Genomic DNA, 16,503 nt, shown 5'->3' with positions numbered 1-16,503 from the left:
GAAAGCATACAAATCACCGGACATCTGCAACATCACAGAAACTACCACTGTGGACTAACACAGTGTGCGCCCACTAGTAGATGGCATGCAAACCAGTCCTTAAGAGGAATACACACATAGCAGTCACATCGTGTGTCTTCATCCAAGCATGGAAAAGGGTTTGAAAATAAGAAATACATGCATGCCATGTTGTCACTCAATGAGGTCAAATATGATGTGGTAACTTACACATACATTGTTGCCCACATGCAGATGATGCAGGCTATCTCTTGAAGAGGTGGCTCCTTACCACAATCCGGAACCCGCAGAACAGTCACGAAGAGGACTACAATCGTGAGCATACACGTATCCGTGTGGTGATTGAGAAGACATTTGGCCTTTTGAAGGCATGTTTTCTCTGCCTCAGCAGGTCTGGTGGGGCACTCCTGTACGGGCATCAGGAGGTGGGCAAGATCGTCATGGCATGTGTCATGCTACACAATATGTGCATCAGACGGAATGTGCCCCTGCCCCCTGACGCTGAACTGCAATCACCTGACAATGAGGATGAGGAGGTTGGGGATGGAGCAGCACCTCAGGGACGTAACGATGCACAGGAGGGACATGCCATGCGTCAGACTCTGATCAACCAATGTTTCCAACATGGATGTGGGGGGGTAACATGGAGATGGCACTCGGGGCACAGGGTGTGTCCGGGACATGGACACTGTAGACTGTTACCCAATTAAGCACACGTACACAATAAGCAATGTCCACACATGGAATTCTGATTAACCAAAAAATGAATTGAATAAGCAAAACTAAGTGAACAGGTCCTCCACCCCACACACCCACTACCCCTTGCCCCGTCAACTCCCCAACACACCCACTCCCCCCTCCCCCCTCAACTCCCCAACACACCCACTCCCCCCTTCCCCCTCAACTCCCCAACACACCCACTCCCCCTTGCCCCCTCAACTCTCCAACACACCCTCTCCCCCCTCCCCCTCATCTCCCCAACACACCCACTCCCCCCTCCCACCTCAACTCCCCTACACATGGTGTTTAGTACTGTGCACCAGTGGACCACGTGGCACCAGTACACAAGGCTGTGCCTACTGGCATCCCCCTCTTCCAGCACCAGGTGCACCCCTGTCTGATCGCCGTAGGTTCCTGCCTGACCTGCGCATGGGGCTGGTCCTGGTGGAACTGGCAGCCGAGGATGTACTCGGTTGCTCGGATGGACGCATGTCCCGCATTGCTTGCACCATCTCGGACAGTACATGCCGCACTGCGGCCAGTTCTGCGCAAATGTCCTTTGAGCTGGACTCAATTGCTGACCTCAGGGAAGCAGCACATTCACGCATGTCCTCCCTTGCACTACCACATTCTGTAATGTGCTGTGTCAAGAGGCCAGTGAGCTGCTGCTGGCGCCTTATAATGTCTTGGATCCCCTCTTGGGTGTTTGGGGCTGGGGTGGATGGTTGAGGGGTGCCCAAAATACTCTGTTCCTCCGGCACAGGTGTGGTTGGGCTGGGAGTTGCCGGCCATGAGTTAGCCGGAGATAGCCCGTGCATGCTGGTGTCGGGCAGGCTGCATTGGGACAGGTGGGGGGAATGCAGGGGGCCAGTGGGGGAGTAGCAACATGCAGCACATCCCCTTCCTCGTTATCCGAGATTGCTGCTGTGGCAGCTGTTTCCCCAATGGTGCTGCTTGCAGCCGATGCAGTCCTTTCGGACGCCGACACTTGGCTGATTCTGGCTGTTGTGGGTGCCAAAGTGGTGGACGTGGAGCACATTGGTGCTGTGGCCTGTGGTGTACTCTTGGCCTTTTCGTGTCGTAGGGGTTTCCTTATGCCCCTTGAAGTGGAGGGCCTGTGTTGTCCCTCTTCGGCCCTGGCCTTCTTAGCTGGGGTGGCACCAGTGTCATCATCGGCGCTGTCTGATTGTGTGCCTGTGGGGGACCAAAGGAAGGAGAGGGTTAGTGATGGGTCTACGGGCATTGAGCATGCATTGTGGTGGCTGCATTGATATGGATCGGTGAATGAGTCACATTGGAGGGAGTGACATACAGGTTGTCTCACTCTTGGGCGGTGATGCATGGAGGCATGTGGGTAGCAATAGAAATGGGGTGCATCATGCATGTGGACAAGGTGATGCTCTGCACTGCCTGTAGGCAGTCTTGTGCTTATGTGTCTGGTGGACCCTGGTATGCATCATTGCACTTCCCATTCATCTGGATATCATCGTGGTGGTATTGGCATAGTTAGATTTCAGACACCTACCTGCATCGGCTGATGACGGGGCTCCTCTCTCCATGTCCCCAACTCCCTCTATGGACTCCATGCCTATGGTGGAAGCACATATCTCCTCCCATGGCTGGAGTTTTAGGGGCGACTCTGCACCTCCACCAGTCGCCATCCCAAGATTTCTGTTTGCCGCCAGTATGCTTCTCACGCGGAGACGTAGGTCGTCCCATAGCTTGCGGCAACATTTTGGGGTGCAGGGTGTTGTGCCGACAGCACTGACCCTCTGGGCGACCAATGCCCAAATCTGCTTTTTCCACAGCAGTGCCGGTCGGGTCATCTCTGTTGCTCCTGAAGGGTTTCATCCAACATGGTCAGCTCCTCTCTTGAGAAGCGCTTCTGGCGCAGCCGATCTCCACTTTTCTTCACAACTTTTGGCATTTTCAATATAGACAGGTGGTGGTTGAGGTGTGTGGGAGTTCTGGGGGTCAGATGTCTCCTGGTTGTGGTGGATGGCAATGGATTGTGTTTTTAAAGATGGCCACCATGCTCTTTCCTGTTCATGTGAGATGACGCTACTTCCGGATCCGTTTATTTGCGGTCACCGCTAATAGCGGTTCCCGCTATTTGCGGTTACCGCTATTAGCGGTGACGGCTAATGCCGATAGTTAGGATGCCGGAGGTGCTATTTGCAATGCATACGATGCCGGTAAGGGGGATTTTTCGGCCTTTAGCGGCATGGCAGTGATTTTATTACCGGCATGGCGCAAAGCTTGTGCCCGCGAACTCGTAATGGGCCGCTTTTAGCGGTCTATTGCCAGCACGGACACAGTAATTGCGCCATTCCAGTAATGACCGATACTTACCGCCAGGGTCATAATGAGGGCCATTGTTTAAAAGGGTCAACATTTATGGACAAGTTATGGTATGTGATATACAAACATAGGTATCCTCGAAGTGCTTTTCGATAGTTTAATCCTTTTCTATTACACCAAATATAATAAAACCACATCTTGCATAAATCAATTGTGCCTATAATGTTTGAAAAAAAGACATCCAGTTACAGGTAACAAAATAATCTATTGCTCTCTGGCCAGAGGATAACTTTAATTACACGCTAAGGAGCTGACTAGTTGTCCGACAGTGGTTTACTCCAATGCAGTGACTCAATTGAGCCACAATTATGTGCTTCTTCAGGACTTCATCAAATGTTGTATTCCTCCAAATTCAATTGGCTTAGTTACACTCCGTCGGTTGGAGTTTGTTTATTAGTAATAAACCAGCTGTGAGATGATGGTATAGCTTTTTGTTTGTAGAAGGGTGTGTCGATAACAGTGGTGAGCATTCTGTTATCCTGTATCAATCTAAGGTAGTAGGTGATTCTGCACCCACAATATTTGAATAATTATTCAATGTTTGTCGGTCACATGAACAATCTTCCATTTCCACTGTTTTTGAGTTACATAAACAAACTTCAGTTTCCAATGTTTTTTGGTTACAGGAAGAAACTTCTGTTTCCACTGTTTTTGGTTACATGAACAAACTTCTGTTTCCACTGTTTTTGGTTACATGAACAAACTTCTGTTTTCACTGTTTTTGAGTTACATGAACAAACTTCAGTTTCCAATGTTTTTTGGTTACAGGAACAAACTTCTGTTTCCACTGTTTTTGGTTACATGAACAAACTTCTGTTTCCACTGTTTTTGAGTTACATGAACAAACTTCTGTTTACACTGTTTTTGGTTACATGAACAAACTTATGTTTCCACTGTTTTTGAGTTACATGAACAAACTTCAGTTTCCAATGTTTTTTGGTTACAGGAACAAACTTCTGTTTCCACTGTTTTTGGTTACATGGACAAACTTCTGTTTCCACTATTTTTTGGTTGCATAAATAAACCTCAGTTTCCACTGTTGTTTGGTTACATTAATAAACGCGCATTTCCACTTGGTGGTTACCTTAAGTAACAAGAAAAGAAGAAATGAGTTAAGGAAGCTGGCAGGGGGTTGTTGCATCACATTTCTTTGTGCACTTAATGCTACTTTAATGGACGTTGGTATAGTGTCACTTTTGCCATTTGTGTGGCTTCATGATTCTTTGGACCTTACAAATAAAAGGTGGGGTTATTGGTGGGTTAGTGGGAACAGAGGGAGCAAAGCAGAGCTTTCTAACATGTTATATATCCATTCCAAGTTAGACTGTGTTTTACTGTTGCCTTCAAACTATGCCTTCAAAAAAGTGATGGGTGGAAGGTTTTGAATTAATCTGACCCAATGGCACTGCTCTGGGCAATATTCCACACCACAGTTTTTTAGCCCGTCTGTGCCATTGCAAAAGGGGTCCAGCCATATGCAAATCAGTCGCGTACTGCAACCATTGGGATGCAGCCCAGCCTGAACTGCTAGGTCAGGTCTCCGCTGCACAGACTAAACAAGCAACCGCAGACAGTTACTGTTGCCTGCGCTCAGGGTGCGCGTGTGTGCGTGCGCGCAAGTGCGCACACTCACTTTGTGTGTGGTATGCGTTACTTTTTTGCTTGGTGCTGGCGGCAAGTTGGAATTCGTTGTCTGCGTATGGATTAGTGTAGAGGTATGATGAGGTGGCAGGAGAGGGTGGGTTGAGGAGTACAGTGATTAATTAATGTGTCTGAGGGAGGTGGAGGGTGCTATAGCACAGTTGGTGGCCTCTGGAGGCCTCTCTCCACTCCGAAGCAGGGAGCCCAGCTTGCTCTTTCCAATTTAACATTTAACCCCTCACAACCCCCACCCAGCCCCATCCTTCCCAAAGAAACCCACAGCTGCCTTCCTGATAACAAGGTCAGACTTGGAGTAAAAAAGCGTTTTTCTTGAAGCAGACACACATATGAGCGTCCGCCTTAACTTGGAATTCACATGGCAGCAACATACAGGCGTTTCCAAATATACAACTGGAAACATAGCTGCTCGAGCATAGAATGAAGGATTAAACTTTAATTTCAAGATGTGCGACATGTACTGAAACAAAATGGCGGGCGAAACGACAAACAAACACACCCTGGCTGTCAATAAACTCGCAGGCCAGCATCTGAGCCGCATACTTGGGGTGAGCGTCCTGCAGGCCCCCGCGTTCATGTGGGGTGAGTGTCCTGCAGGCCCCCGCGTTCATGGCGGGGACTCACGCTGCGCGGTTTATTAACTGCACACGGAGGTTCCCAGGTTTCTTTCCAGTGCGTGTCTGCGGCTGCACATTTTTACGAGTCGCTTCACATGTCAGCCACATCTGCCACAGCTGTGGTCCTGGGGGGCATGGAGGGGTGGGGGCGAGGGGGTTGCACATCACCAACTTGTCAGTATAATGTGAAGGGCTCTCCCTGGACCCCGCGTTTTATGAGTACTCTGAGTTATTGCTATTTATAGAGCACAGAACTGCCAGCGAGGTGGCGTCTTGGCACTAGAACCCCCCCCCCCCCACCAACTGAGCCTGAAGGATCAGCTACTCAGGCTCACTGTTGAGAAGATCAGTGATGTAACCAGTCCATGGAAATTAAGATCTGAAGAACCTCATGATTGGTTGACGACCTTTCACTCCAAAACCTCATTGCCAGGACCGACAGTGCTAATTGGCTGCCCTTTTTGCATAAACCACTGAAACTTCCCCTTAGGCGGATGCAAGGGCTGGAGCTAGATTAGGACGCCACATGGAAGGAGAGCGCGTGCGGACACAGAATGGGCGGCTTTAAGGCACTCACCACTCCCCATCAACACCCAATGCAGAGTCACGCCAGAGGTATATGCATGTGCTCTCCGCCTGGGGTGTTGCTAGGTCTGGAAAAGATCCGGGGCTAGGCTAATTTTGGGACTGTCAGGACTGGGGGCTAGTTCGCCTTTTTGGTTGTAACCCCTGAGCTTCTATCCGGGGCTACAACCAAAAGGCCCGGGCCTATAGCCCCCTTAGCCCTCACCTAGCAACGCCTCTGCTTCCGCCTTATCGTCCTTAGGGTCACTGAGGATACACTCCACCCCTCCTCCATGTAGTACCCTCTCCAAGCGGGTAGATGGCAGGGCTCAATATGCTGGCTGGCTTATCCTGAAGAAATTGTGGTGCTCACCTCTAATCACATGCGAGGTGCAGTCAACAGTGGAACGACACAATGGGCCTCATCACGACCCAGGCGGTCGCCTGGGCCGTGACTTTACCACCATGGCGTAAACTACGTTTACGCCATGGTGGTTGGCGGACTTACCGCCCCATTCGGACCTTGGCGGGGCGGTAAGTCCCCAATCCCCATTTACCCTTCCCCATTCCCATTTTTGCCCCATAGGGCATAATGGGAGTGGGGAAGGCGTTAATTACGCCACCGTAAATTACGGTGGCGTAATTAACTCCATGGTCCCTTAGCGCCATGGATTTTAACACCTGCTAAAAGCAGGTGTTAAATTCGCCATGGCGCTAAGGGACCTCGTACTCAGGCGGTAAGGGTCGGCGCTGTTTACGGCGCCGTAAACCCCTTACCGCCTGGGTCGTGATGAGGCCCAATGCAAAGATTAGGTCGGCACTGGACACGCGCGCCGGCTGTCGCATGCCCAGGCGGTACTATGGGGAGTTGGGGCTCTTCTCAGGTAATCTAGATTCCAACTTCAAAATACAAGGCAGCTGCTACAACCAGCAGTGGGAGAAGCTCGAGGTCCACTCGGCCCACACCCTTACCACCATGATCTTAGTAGGATGGCAGGAAGACTATGGTTTGGGTTTATCAATAAGAGACAAGGGAAGCCAGCCCAGAGCCTATCACCCAAGGCCACCCGGATGCAGACACGTCTGATAAGTGTAATGATCCTGCCTTACTTGCAAGCACGTGCCACACTTATCACACCAGTTGTCTGTGTCTGATGAGGTTTGGGGTTGGATCTCTGGACCCAGTGACGCTGCACAGACACCTTGTGACCAGCTCCATCTACCCAGATGCACACATTCAGAGGCCCTTTGTGGATTCGGGGTGCACCTTTTTTACTCTGACCCACTGTGTGCACTACAGTGAACACAGAACGCTTTACAGGATGCATTGATCTGAACAGGATGTTCCTGTGAACAACGTTCAGGCAGCAAGTTTAGAGCTTTAGCAGCGCACCTTAAAACAACTGGGCATGTTTTGCAGAAAATGGCAACTGACTGCCTTGTATCAAGGAGCCCGGTGTGCACCCCCCCCACCCGTGGTCAAAGTTCCTTTTGACCTCCCATAAAGATGCCTCTGCCTTGACTGCCAAAGGTCAGTGGGCCTCATTACGACCCTGGCGGAGTGGGTTTATGCCAGCGTTATTCGCGGCGGACCCGTCCGCCCTACTACGAGTTCCCGTAGCGCCATGGAACGTTTTCCGCCTGGTTTTTCCGGGCGGAGAAATCCATGGCGCTACGGGACCTTGTTGTTAATTACGCCACCGTATTTAACGGTGGCGCAATTAACGCCTTCCCCACTCCCATTATACCCTATGGGGCAAAAATGGGAATGGGGAAGGGTAAAATGGGGGATGGGGATTTACCGCCCCGCCAAGGTCGGAATGGGGCGGAAAATCCGCCAACCCCCATGGCGCTATCGACAGCTTTCCGCCGTGCTCCGCGGTGCATTTTGCACCGCGATTTCCGCCAGGGTCGTAATGAGGGCCAGTATCTTGTTGAATGGCAAGATGTTCTGTCCAAAAGCTCCTTCCAATTTCCAAACAGTGTGATCTTGGTCATTTCAGGGTCAAACAACTGTAGCCAATTACTGTCCCTCAAGAAGTTCAGTTGTGGAATGCATTCATTGACACGCGTGGCAGCCTGAGCAGCATCAGCAGATGCATAGAATAGCAGCACATGCTGCAGGTTAAGGCAGAGAGGAAGCCAGCGGCAGCCCACAGTCCCTAGCCTGGACTCATAGAGCGACCTCAAGACTTTAGCTCTGATGCCAATGACTGTAACAGACCCAGCAAGGTCCGGTGATAGTTGTTTTTCAATGATCCTTTGAATACCATACACCAGGGGGTCCATCACAGCTCCAGTGCTGTGTGTGGGGTGTAAATACAGCTCCAGAGTGACAGAGATGGAGAGGCCATGATAGACCCCTATTGTGAAGCTGGCTAAGGTGGAGTTCCATTGAAATATAAAAGCCAGTACATAACAGTGATTTCTGACGTAAGGCCTATGGAATGAAAAGAAATTGGCCTAGTCAACTCCACTAAAATGGACAGGTGTGCAAGTGAAGGGGAAACTACCTGAGAGCTTAAAACTGATGGAAATGCATAATGAATGGGTAATAAGATAAGGTGCTGCAGATGCTGTGTGTAAATTGGGAAATGGAACCTTTGACACATTTAAAACCGCAGCAGTACATGTGGAAAGAAAAGATACATTTGAAATAGGCCGCATAAAAAGAGGTATGATACCTGACATTTAAGAAATAAAGTCAAGTGACAGATTGCGTTATCAGGAATAAAGAGAAAGGCCTATTTGGTTTTTGTAAAAGTGAACACTGGTTTCCTATGTTCATTCACTGTGTACTATCTGTGTGCATACGATTAATAATGAATATACCTCTGTTCTAATATGGTAGAAAAGAAGGATTGTATTTCTGAACAGCAGGGCTAGGTGTAATACAAAATGTTACATGTTGAACACATCCGGTCAATGTAAAATGTTATTCTTTTAGAATAATGTATGTAGCTTGTTATTCCCCATTGAAATGGAAAGTCTGGCTTCTGAAACTGTGACCTTAAGACCTTTGGCTGAGGACCTCTAGGAGCCCAGGAGGGGAGGGCATGATCACATGGGCGAGCCAGATGTCCTAATCAGGTCACAGAAGAGAAATGAAACCTAAGAAATGGTGGGGGCTGGTGTGAAACTCAGGGACCCTTGTGGTGCCTTGCCATTGACTAACATTGAATACATTGGGCCTCATTACAGGTCTGGCGGTAACCCTGCCGATGCTGCCGGCGGGTTGCCACCGGACTTGCAATATTTACCGGTGCCTGGCTTGCCGGAATCACCGGGGGATCACGACCCCGGCAATCCGGGAAGTTAGGTGCCGGTAAATTGTTAATCCACATTCCCATTGAGTCCAATAGGACTCAATGGGAATGGGGCTGATGGAAGCACTGGCACCATTAATAACAGTGCCGATGCTTCCATGAAAGTCTGCGAGCGGGTGCCGTTCCACCCGCCAGGTCTGACCCCAGTGGCCAGGACGGCACCCGCATGCATCCTCGTAGTGTGCCGGTCCGGTAACAACGGTGCTGGTAGGCTTACTGGCACTGTTGTTATCAGATCAGCACACTTGTAATGAGGCCCATTGTTGTGAATAAAAAGTGCATCATATGTTCCACTGAACTCATTGTGGGTTTATATTAAAGGGCATCAGTAGCCCATTGGCACCATGTAAAAATGAATTTTGGGTGACGGATGCAATTTGAGTTATAAAGACAATTATGATTCCGGCCTTCTCATAATTCCGAGGGATTCAAAGTTTTATGTGGTAATAGGTTATGGAAGAAAGGCTTGAATCATGAGGGGTCAGAGTTGTGACTATCTCGGCTCCGGAGTAAATCAATAAAAACTGTAGCTCCTCCCAGGAAGGGCATGCCGAGATATGATTAGTATTTTCAGACTTTCCATAAAATGTAGAATTAAAAAATATATAGGCTCATGTAGCTATCCGAAAGATTAAGGTAGTTGCCACGGTGGCAGACTTTCAGAACCCAAACATGTAAAACTACCTGTCATTTTGAAATTATGTATTTCTCCTCCTCCCTCAGCTTCCATCACCCATACCTCCCAACTTCTGGTCCTATCAGCAACCAGTGATCATCTTGGTGGGAGGTGAAAGGAGAGAGCTAGCCAATCCATATTGTGGGAATTATAACAATATGTAGGTGTCATCAGCACTATATCTTGCCAATTTTCAATCAAAGAAGGGTCTTGCAAGAAAACAACTAGGGAGAGAGACCAGGAGAGCTGCATAATCCATCGGGGCACCCCTTGCCAGGGGAACAAAGCTAAACTAAGGCCTACCTGGAACGAGTAAGTCAAGGAGACCCAGGGACTTTGCTTGGAAACCTGGAAGCCCAATCTGAGAGACGCCTGTGGCTGGAGGGACCTGACTGGTGGATAGAGGCTTGAGGTGTGAGCTGCCTGCCTGATCTGGTGGGCCTCCTGGGCTAAGAACAGAGATCTCTCATGTAAGTAGATATATCCCAAAGCTATCAATTGTCTGGGGGAGCTACCTGCCTTAATACCTTTCCCTTAATGGATGAAGGGGGGGCGCAAAACTGGGTAGACCCTGTCCATATTGAACAAAAAAGTTAATAAATCCTCTATAGAAGAACACATTATCCAGTTACCTTGAATCGTGTTGGAATCTGTCTGTTTAACCCTTACCTTTGCTTTAGTGGGGGGGGGGGGGTTAAAGTGTGTATACCCTTAGCACACTTAACTTAAAATATGATGTAATTAATCCCCATAGGGTCACTTATCACGTGGTGATGTTTTTGTCAACATTTGAAATTGACCAAAGATTTTCCCAGTACACTGTAAATGACTCTAGTGTGTAATGTAATTGGGTGGCCCTGCTCTTCCATTGAATGTGCTAGTGTCCCCAAAACGAAAATCCCAACACCTTGCATTCCCTTTGAAAAAACATTGTGCAAACAAATGTTCCCTTTCAGTCCAAACCAGAGTCCCAAAGCAGTGCCTTTTCGTTGTAGGAGTGGTGCAAAACGAAATTCCCCATGTGTTCCCTTGCATCCCAAAAAGATTTTCTCAAGGCCCTGCATTTCATGCTAATAAAAAGTCCAACACGATTTTCCCATTGATTTCCTTTCCTGGCTTTGCCTTTCAAATAAAAAATCCAAGACAATTTTTTTCCCATTGTGTCTATTTGACAAATCCTGCTTTTAATGAAAAGCTAAAGTGATTTTGCTACTGTATTCCCACTCCCTGTACCCTACATTCCAATTAAGGGGTCATATATAACTGAGGCCTGAGGGTGGGGTTGCAGGGAGAGAAGAGCACTGTGATAACCCAAGCAATCACTGGGCGTTGTTAAAATGTCATAATTGTTAATGTGCAAGAAATCCTCTGTGTGTGTTTGATGTACAGTCTCTACATTTTACCTGTGTGTCTAGTATCTGTAAGTTCATCAGAAATGCAAGTCAGCAAATTGGTGCAAGTAATTTGAATTTGTGACATTGTGTTGTGCCACGGCATTGGTGGCTGATGTTTTGGTTGCTATTATTATTTGTCAAACCTTAAATAAATATATATTCTTACTATACACCGGCCTGGTTCCTCACTCATTGGTGGTACAGAGGGTATTTGCTGGGGTGGTGGGAAATAGGTTGGAGGCCTCACTAAAGTTGAATCTGTATAAGCACTTTGGTTGTGCGCCACCTTGCTTGGGGGTACTCCCTGAGTTGGGAGTGATTGCCTAATAAATCACGACATGTGGGACCCCCTCAAAATATTCTTGCAGAGGGTCCAAAAGGTCATTATCCAGGAAATAAAATCTGCAACAGGTGTAGTGTTGCTGATTGCAACAATTTAGCTGGAAATTGACATAATACAAAGGGCCTACAATGACCTGTGTCTGCCGGACCCAACGCTGGCTGCTTCAGCAGTGGACTGACCGTGGCCACCTTCATTGCACAGGCGCTACGCCTAAGAGCGAGGCAAGTGTTGAACAGTGGCTCCCAGCTCTGCAATCAGGACATTAGATGCTGTTTTGGCAAATCCGACTGGATAGAGATCCCAAGGAGAGCCCATGGCTTAGCCAGGGTGGCCATTTCAGGACTAGACAACCCCTTACATTGTTTTAGCAATGGCTAAGGGTATTCCCCACATCACAGGTCCAGCTTTGGATGGTTACATTATAAGTCTGATCGATTTGTCAGCACTGTATATGCAAAATATTCTCCCAGTGGTCCCTGCAAATGACAAACAGGTATCCCATGAGCAGGACCCCTCGAGTAGATCCCACTGCTGCACATGTTCCTATGGCTGTAGAATGCACAGTCGCAATGCAAGCAACACTAACGCAAGGGTTGCCCCTTGATGTGTCCTGGGCACAGGGAACAGGGTCCAGGACACCGTTACTGGGGGCACCCAGCAGGATCACCTTCAGAGACTGTAGCGGGCTGGTGAGGGAACCCACCATACTTAGTTGCAGGGGTCACCCTGATGGGCCGTGATCACACAGACCCGGACACTGGTCTGGGGGCACCCAGACTATCGCAGCCGGTGTTGCCCGGCTTGGGCTCCGGAGAATTACAACAGAGTAACCCAGCAGTGGCTCTGTTACACACTGGCAGCCAGGGCATCAGGGATAGCGTTGCCCAGCAGGGACACTGTCCAGGCTTCTGCCTGCCATGCAGAGCCAGCATTGTGCTACAGTAACACAATCACAACAGGCAGGAGTCAGGTTTCATTGACTGACGAGCCGGAACTAGCTCGTCCCTTTTATTATTTAGGTCACATGGTCTCCACCATGTGACCTCAGCATGAGCCCTGGGAGATACCATGCTCCCAGGAGGGTTGACACACCACAGCTCTATGCATTGTAGGTATACCCTGCCTTCCTGCATATGCTGCAGAATTATAATGCACGCCGCTGGCGTGAACCAAACTGTAGTACTTGTGCAGCTTGCTAGAGGGAACAGCTTAGTCCTGTTGACTTTAAAAGTACAAGCAACCATGCACCCGCAAGCTGAACTGGCTCTAATGAGTGATTCCCTTATTCTGCCACTGTCGTCAACAAGTGTGTGCTGTGTACGGGACAATAGTGCAAAGCTGCGGCGTCCCCTTTACAGCATAGAGCAGGGTCTGCAACCTGTGGCTCTCCAGATGTTTGTGGACTACAACGCCCATGAGCTTGCATCATGGACTATAATGGCAAGGGCTGATGGGAGTTGTAGTCCAGAACATCTGGCGAGCCAAAGGTTGCAGACCCCTGGCAGGGCTGTGGGAAGACATAGTCCCCTGGAGTATAGGCTCTGACTTCACTGTACTGTGACCTTTTAGTTGTAAGGATCATTGAAGTCTACAACTTTGGCTCACAAACTTTGTTAAATAAATTCTCTGTCCTCATTGGCGAGACCCTTTTAAATGTGGCTCTTAAGTGGCACTATAAGCGCTGTCTATAAACCTAAACTCTTGTCATGGTAAATGAAGATAGAGACTCTCGGAATGGGATAAAGCACGTACAGCCTGTGGTTATTGTTTGGCTCCACCATGGTCATTCTACTCCATATGGCCATTCCCTACCACTACCTGCCTCTTGCCACGCAAATCACACCCGTATAGAATCGCTTTGTGCCAGTTCTGTGCATGCCAAGCAGTGTTCCAAATGTTGATGACATTATTGAAGCTCTAAACCGGTGCCTTGTGTAATCAAAATGATTAAACCAAGACTGGCGTCAGTGATTTAATCTATACGAAATATGTGTGTTCTTGCATCTGTTCTTTGCACTGAATTCATGCTCAAAACAAGCAAGCATTGGCAAAGCCAACAGTTGTGGCTCTTGCACAGGCATTAGATAGGCATTTGCCAGGGACTGCCGTAATATGCTTATGTACGAACACCATTTACCAACCATTGCCATCACACAGGCAGACAGCACCATTATAACGGTGCCGGGAAATTGGTGATCCCATGCGTACTGTTGATTTTGCCAATGCTTGTTTAATTTCCATTGGATGATCACCCACACTCATTCTGGAAAGCAATATCCATACTCTGCAACAGTTCACCACATGTATTTACTTCCATCAGTCCTATTCAGCATAGGCATTGGGGAGGCATGATGGGATTTGCAGTCCAAAACATCTTTAGAGCCACAGGTTACAGACCCTGCCTTCACATTACTTGGTGTACTTAGTGTCAGAATAGAAATGTGTATCCTTGTGTTTAGTAATATCTAGCAATGCCTTATTTGGATTTCCTGTCTACCTGCAACCCACACTGTTCTGAAAAGTGATGCACTTTTCTGAAACTGTGGCCAGATCATGCACACAGCCATAGGTAATGCAGGAGGGAGGGGGATCTTTTCATGGGAGTCTTCGTCTGAAGTATCAGAAAAGCTGTTTGTTTTCTAATTGATTTGACAACATCTCCCAAATCACTACCCAGCACAGTCAATGTGTAGGATTATGGGAGTTGTAGTCTGAAAAATATTGTGTGCCGCCGGATGTAAACCATGCCCTCAGTTCTGTTGGTATGGTTACGGCAGCATAAACTAGCAACTCACTCCCTGAAGATTAGCAATGTTCATTGATGTAACTTTTATTTTATTTTCTGCAGGCTTGTCCCCCCCCTGTAAAGAGCAGCTTGTTTTTGGCATTTATATTTGCAGATATTAATTCAGCAGGAAAGCATCATTAAACAAATAAATAAAGAAATAAAAAAGGAATGCATGAATAAATTAACCTGTATTCATCAGGGTGCGTTTCTAAATAAGGTGGGCAGTCTTGTGGTTTGTCGGGTAGCGCCATTAGGTGTTGGCTTGATGAGGATGTAAGGGATACTGATTTTGCTAAATGGGGTGGGGGAGGAAGCAGGCCAGTGGGGCCACAGATGTTACCATTCATGTTGGTGGTACATCGGCAAGAATGAGTTTGCCGTGTGATCCCCTGTAAATCGCACATGCACAACGCAGAGTATTGTTGTCCTCATATTGCCTTGGTTTCCAGCCCATCACTGTTGTTATACCAAATGTAAAACTGTTTAGGTGCTTGAACGCATTACTGATCATCTCACCCAGGGTACCTTTGAAACTGCTAACAATGACCTGCTCATTCTCTGTGGGTAATATCTTTCAGTGGCAAATGGGCATTGGTGCAGTATGAGGTGGGTGCAATGGATCTGTGCTGCCGCAGAAATTAACCAGGACAAGAGGTTGAAAAGAGGTGTGGGGTTTACTGGTGTGTAGATATCCAGTACACAGGGTTGTGACAGTGCGTGGGAAGTGCCACTGGTGGATCTGTCAATCAATGGGATAGGTGGCATGGAGGTGGACATGAAGGGGAACACGAAGGGAGCAACAGGCATGCCAGTAGGTGTCAAGGAGAGTATAGGCAGCACTGGGATGATGGAGAAGTGTGAGACATTCTTAACAGGTAAAGCTATAAGGGGCTGTTATGGGAAGAATACCACAGACTGTACTGGTCCCCCATGCAGCAGCAAACCCCTTTGATGACGATACAGGAAAGAAAATGTAATCGTTTGAAATACGGAAAGGGGTTCGAACCAGAGACACAGTGCAGTTCAGTCATGTGTGTTTCAGGCAGTGCTGCATCTGCTTGCATGTTCCTGGTCTTTGAGGGCATCTCCTCATCCTCCTTCTCCTCTGGGTGCTGCTCTAGTTCATGGCAGGCGTCTGATGTCCCAAAGTTGGTCTAATCACGAAAAATAGCCGTTTGATTGGCACGGTTCACTTCTTGTTTTAGAATCTGCAAGTCTCCCATTAGTGAATGTTTCTTGGCAAACACTGTGTCCAGAACTGAAAAGCCGTGGAGGTGCGTTTGGCAGTCTCTCAGTTTTAATCACTATGCAGACCTTTGGCACATCAGTGCAGGTGCCCTCGTGCACAGCAGCCCTTGCTTGTTTTCTCTTTGAAGTGCTGCCAGGCTACACCAGTACGTTTGGGGCGAAGGCATGCAGGCGTGGGTGCCCCAGCCACAGTGACTGATAAGGAGCCACCTAGTGGCACGATGATAAATAGCACCTTGGAAACCTGAGTCTGATGGGCATCAAAGATATACTGGGGACAGACACGTGCTGAGGTGTTGTAAGAGGGCCGACTCGAGTGCTAAAAGAGAGTTATGAGGACACATGCGGCTCTCAAATAAGTAAACCTGCAATGACACCGAGAAGAGGTGGGGCATCACTAGCTGCGGTGTGCAGCCTGCATTGTGGCCACAGAAGTCATTTCCGGGGCATAGCTCAGGGGCAAAGCGCTCTGCTTGGAAGCAAAACGACACGGAACAACACAGGCTCAAACCCTGGGTTCACACTTAGAAACCTCTGGGTATTAAGCGCGTTATAAATAACAGATAACAATTATCTGCTCTACCGCATAGTCTGACATGCCAGGTGTCGATGAGGAAACCCAAAATGGAGGAGGCACCCCGATAACCCTGGCGGTGTCCTCCTCCGAAAGTGCCCTCCTAAGAGGAGGGGAGGCAGAGCACGGCAAAAACAGGAAAAGCCTGCAAAGAGATGAGCGTGGCAAAAGGAAGAGAAAGCCCGCGAAAGCGGGACAATGGAAAGGGGAGGAGT

The sequence above is a fragment of the Ambystoma mexicanum genome, chromosome 7q (assembly GCF_040938575.1).
Source record: "Ambystoma mexicanum isolate Mex_15411 chromosome 7q, UKY_AmexF1_1, whole genome shotgun sequence".
In the NCBI taxonomy this organism is placed as follows: Eukaryota; Metazoa; Chordata; class Amphibia; order Caudata; family Ambystomatidae; genus Ambystoma; species Ambystoma mexicanum.
This window is presented reverse-complemented; position numbering follows the sequence as displayed.